General features: G+C 39.0%; 1 protein-coding gene across 1 annotated transcript in view; it reads right to left on the reverse strand.

The window, feature by feature from the left end:
* The window catches only part of COQ4 (coenzyme Q4), a 32,840-nt gene that overhangs the window by 26,885 nt on the left and 106 nt on the right, over positions 1 to 5,849 (reverse strand). The gene's annotated exons all lie outside the window — the stretch shown is intronic.

The following is a 5,849-nucleotide window of genomic DNA, read 5'->3' on the forward strand; positions in this document are numbered from 1 at the left end:
GGATCGTGGCTTTTAGGCTGCGATCACACACACTAAATAATGCACTTTTGGTCTACTTCTCAACTGGATTTTACTGTGTGAGCTGGCAAAATCCAGGAGGAAAGTGAACTGAAAGTGCATTTTTAATGTGTGTGATTGAAGCCCTTCGTTTCTCATCCACTACACCATAGTCCTTTATGTTTAAGCGATATGCAAAATTATTTCCCTACATTTTTGTTTTGCTTAAATAGTAAGGGGCTTCCTGCGCCTCAGCTGTAAAATTCATAAAATACACTCTTTCAAGTATTTTGGATTTTAATAGTGAAACAAACTCAGATTTCCCCTTGATACCAATGCAGATACAATTCTTCACACTCATTGGGGATGGAGGAACCCTGTTTTGTGACATTTACTTCCCAGTCAACCGTCACAGTAAAGAGCCCTGTAGCACAGAGTGGTAAGCTGCAATATTGCAGTCCAAGCTCTGCTCACAACCTGAGTTCGATCCCGGCGGAATCAAGCTGAGTTCAAGTAGTCAGCTCAAGGTTCACTCAGCCTTCCATCCTTCTGAGGTCGGTAAATGAGTACCCAGCTTGCTGGGGGGAAAGGGTAGATGACTGGGGAAGGCAATGGCAAACCACCCCGTGAAAAGTCTGTCGTGAAAACATCGTGATGCAATATCACCCCAGAGTTGGAAACGACTGGTGCTTGCACAGGGGACTACCTTTACCTTTTTTAACAGTCATAGTAAATAGATATCAACAGAGCCATTCCAAGCCACAGAAATGGAGTTCATAAAAATCTTAAGAAGATTGTGCTGACAACTATGGAAAATAAAACAATAGCCCACAGACTGGAAACGCTCAATTTATCACCCAGTTCCCAAAAAAGGGAGACGTCAAAGACTACAGCAACAATCAGACCACTGCATTCATTTCTCATGCAAGTAAAGTGACACTCAAAATCTTACAGCAACGACGGTTACCATAGATGGACTGAGAAATGCAGATGTCCAAGATGGATTCAGAAAATGAACAGGTGCTAGAGATCATATGGCAAATCTGCATTGCTTACTGGAGCATGTGAGAGAATTTCAGAAGAAAATCAGCTTGTTTCATAGATTACAGCAAAGCTTTTAACTATGTGGAATGTGTAAAGCTGTGGTTAGTTCTAAAAGAAATGGGGGTGCCACAGCATCAGACTGCTTTGATACACAATCTGTAGTTTGGGCAAGAGGACACTGTTAGGACACAATATGGAGAAACAGAATGATTGCCAACTGGCAAAGGTGTTGGACAAGGATGTATTTCATCCCCCTATCCCTTCAACCTATATGCAGAACGTAGACTTCTGGGGGAGGAAAATGCCGAGCTGAGCAGCTTCTCATAACGGGAGCAGGCTGGAACTTCTGTTCGGGGTAGTGGAAGGCAAATTAATGCCTACTGCCTACTTTTCTCAGTTAGATTAGTCCAAGATATGCACAGAAAACTTTGAGGAGATTTACCTTGGCTAAAAGGGAGTCCTGGGGGGGGGGGCTCCTTTGAGGCTTTGAGGGGTCTCCAGAGAAGAGTTGCATTTTCATCATCTGCAGAAGTTTGCAGAGTCTTTTATTTGACATAAGCTCGACAGAATCCTAACCTTCTTGGACATTGCTAAACATCTAAAGCTACACAAGACTGGTGTGAATCTGGATAATTGGCAGAAAAGGTACAGATTACTATCTTTCATTCCGGGACTATTTACAGTTAAACAGAATAAATTCAGAAGGTGGGAAATGGAAATCTAGAAAGCTTGGAAGAAGAAGGGAGGAAGAGGTGAAATTTGGATTTTGTAAATTTAAAGGACAGTGCTAAAAAGTGGGAAGGAATTTATTGTTTGGTCTACTTGCGATTTTGAAAACACAGCACCATCGTCACAGACCTGCAGCAGATATAATCAACACAGGAAGTACGTCAAGTATCGTGAGATCTCTTTACCAGTGAAAACGAGATTTGGTGGCAAGTAAAGCAGGAAGTAACAGATGAAAAGCCTACTCTAGGACTATAATACCATAGAGAAACATCGGCAGCCATTGCAAGAAGGTTAAAATTAAAGTAATATTTTTAAAGGGTTCAGGACATTAAAAATTGTTGGAAATAATTGAGGTTATGATAAGAAGATAAATACTACTGGATACATTGTTTATAAAGGACTTTAGAAGCCTTTAAAAGAAAAAAAGAAAAAAATTATAAAGAAAAGCAAAAAGTTGCGCCCGCCATTTTGAAGGATTTAAAAATTAAAAAAAAATTAATATCTCGGTCTGGGAAGCTCTTAGGACGGCGAAATTAGGCTTGTTGTAAAAAGCAAGCTCTAATCTTTTGAACTTGATAGTCAAATTTGTAATTGGTGAGATCAAAATTTTCAGTGTTTTTAAATGTCAGAACACAAGCAAACCCATACAAGGGCTACTTCATTGGAGAAAATGCAGGATCAATTAGAGGCAATGGAGGCCTGAATGATGAAAGGCATGAAAGAGATAACTGCATCTAAAAAAGAAATTATAGAAGAGATTTAAAAAGATAATGGAAGATCTCAGAAAGAGGAAACATCTAAGAAAGTGCAGGAGGTAGAAGGGAGAATGAAAGTACATGATTCCACCTTGTTGAAAATACAAGAAAAAGTGACAATCCATGACTGCAAACTGATGGAGACTCAGATACATCTGAGAGGAGTACCTGAAAAGGAAGATGGTGACTTGAAAGAATATATAATAAAAATAATTGCAGAATTTTTAGAGGAAGATCCTGAAGAGGCTAAAAATATGTATGATTATATGTATAGCGTGAACTCGCTCTATGCAAAAAAAAAATATTACCAAGAGATGTTGTCATAAGATACATAACAAAAGAAATGGTGGGAAAAATCATGAACAAAAACTTTGAAAAGACATTGATAGTAGGAGGCAGCAGAGTAAGAATTATGAAGGAGTTGCCAAGGCAAGTGATAAATGATAGAACATATAAAAAGCGGACAGAAAAATTACAGGACAATGAAATGAGGTTTAGATGGATAATACCTGAAGGTTTGAGCTTTGAACTTCAGGGGAAAAGAACCACAATTACAAATACACAGGAACTGCGTAGATTTTATGAAGAACATAAAGAATTTGCACCATGATGGATTACAAATTATTACTTTTTAAATGGTCTACGGAGGATGAAGTAGTGAAATCTCAAATGATTAAATGGGCAATTAATGTAAATAAAGAAATACAGATGGAAACTTGGGAATACTTGTGGAAGAATTCTATGAAGCTTTCGACATGTCATAGAATTAAAAAGAACTGTTTTAAAATGATGTATAGATGGTATATGACGCCTAAAAAATTGGCAAAGATGAACAACAAGATGCCAGATAGATGTTGGAAATGTAAAAAACATGAAGGTTCTTTCTACCATATGTGGTGGACTTGTGAAAGAGCAAAAAAGTATTGGCAGATGATTCAACAAGAAATTTCTAAGATCTTGGGATATGAATTTAAGAAAGTTGCAGAGACTTTTCTGTTGGGATTACAAATGGAAAAATTTCCAAAAGAAGACAGAACTATAATTTGGTACTTGCTTTCAGCTGCTAAGACATTATATGCGCAGTTGTGAAAGCAAGAAAAAATACCAGAGAAATGGGATTGGATTGTAAAAGTTATGACATGGAGTGAAATAGACAAATTAACAAGAATCTTAAGAGACTATAATTTAGAAGTTTTTAAGATGGAGTGGAAAAAGTTCAGAAGATATGTAGAAAAAGAGTGGAAAATAAAAGGACATTGGATAATTTTTGATAATGATTAAGTTTTAGAAAAAAGAAGAATATTAATTTTTGTTTTTATTAGTTAAGGGTACCTTTAAATATTAGAATTTTAAGTAAATAACACTGGCGGGGGTCAAGTATGGAGCAGAGGTCCATCATTATATGGAGCAGAGGTCCATCAGTGGCTATTAGCCACAGTGTGTGTGTATGTATAAAATTTTTTGCCACTGTGTGACACAGAGTGTTGGACTGGATGGGCCATTGGCCTGATCCAACATGGCTTCTCTTATGTTCTTAAGTAACGGGGGGAGAGGTGGGTAGAAAGTAATATATGGGATAGATAAAAGAAGTTATTAATGATGCAAGAAATATAATTTGTTACCATATGTTACCAAATAAAATTGTTTTAACAAAAAAAACCTATAGGCAGAACTTAACATAAGGAAAGCTGCATTTGATTTACATGGGAGTGAAAATAGGTGGAAGGAACATTTAACAATTTGAGATAGGCTTATGAGACCATATTTCTAGTAGAAAACAGGGAGACTTGAAACAACTTCTGCTGAAGGTTAAAGCAGAAAGTGCCAAAGCACATCAGTAAGACAAAATTAATGACTGCTGGAGAATTGAGGTTGATGATGAAGAAATTGAAATGGTTTAAGAGTTTCTATTCCTTGGCTCTGTCATCAACCAAAATGGAGACAGCAGCCAAGAAATCAGATGGAGTCTAAAAAGGGCAGCCATGTAGGAGCCACAAAAGATTCTCAAGCGTAGAGAAGTGTCGCTGGTGACCAAGATCAAGTTAATGCATATCATAGTAGTCCCCATTACTATGTACGGGTGTGAATTTGAAAGCTGGACAATGAAGAAAACTGACAGGAAGAAAACTGGTGCATTTGAAGCATGATGCTGAAGAAGAGTTTTACAGATACTGTGGACTGCCCAAAAGACAAACAAGCAGGGTCTCTAGATCAAATCAAGCCTGAACTCTCCTTAGAAGCTAAACCAGAGGTGGCCAAACTTGCTTAACTTAAGAGCCACGTAAAATAAACATCAGATGTTTGAAAGCTGAAAGAAATGAACATCAGATGTTTGAAAGACACGAGGGAGGAAAGCAAATAGATGAGGAAGGATGGAGGTAGAAAGAAAGCAACTTTAACTTTAGATGCATCCTAAAAGCCACAGGCTGGCAAATTAATTTAAAGAGACAAATGCCTTCTCCAAGGTGGTGGGGGCTTCAAGAGCCACACAATGTGTGAAAGAGACACTTGTGACTCCCAAGTCACAGTCTGGCCACCCCTGGGACTCACTGGAAAAGACAATAATGCTAGGAAATGTTGGAAGCAGCAGGCAAAGAGCAAGATCCAACATGCAACAGATTGACCCCAACAAGGAAGCCATGGCCCTCCGTCTGCAGGATCTCAGCGAGGTTGTTAAACAAGAGGAAGCCATACATTCACCGGGTGGTAGCTATAAATTGGAAGTGACATAACAGCACAACACCCCACCAGTGTTCCCTCTAAGCTGAATTAGCATGATTTCTAGCCTCCAGCTCACACATTTTAGCTCAGGAAGGATGATCCCAGAGCACACTAATTTATGCAGTAGATCACCACTTTAATGCCAGCAGCTCACAAAGTAAAAATTTTGCTCACAAGACTCTGCAGCTTAGAGGGAACATTGCTCCACATGTGTACTAGCAAGCCCAGTGTCCCAAGTCAACTTCAACATAAGAAAGGCTTGCTGGTTTAGACCAGAGGTTATCCTAGTCCAACTTCCAGTCTCTTCTAAGCAGTGTTCCCTCTAAGCTGAATTAGCATGAGCTAGCTCCCAGATGTTTAGCCTCCACCTCACACATTTTAGCTCAGGAAGGATGACCCCAGAGCACACTAATTGATGCAGGAGCTCACAAAGTAGAATTTTTTCTCACAAGACTCTGCAGCTTAGAGGGAACATTGCACCCCAACCAGCAAAATCACAGAACCAGACTGGCACATGCACACTGCTGGCTAGAATTGCTGTCTCTCGTTCTTTGTTGCACTGCGCGCGATTTTAACATCGGTCGAGCGAAGAGCCACGGTTAC

This window comes from Heteronotia binoei, chromosome 12 (assembly GCF_032191835.1).
Source record: "Heteronotia binoei isolate CCM8104 ecotype False Entrance Well chromosome 12, APGP_CSIRO_Hbin_v1, whole genome shotgun sequence".
NCBI lineage: Eukaryota > Metazoa > Chordata > Lepidosauria > Squamata > Gekkonidae > Heteronotia > Heteronotia binoei.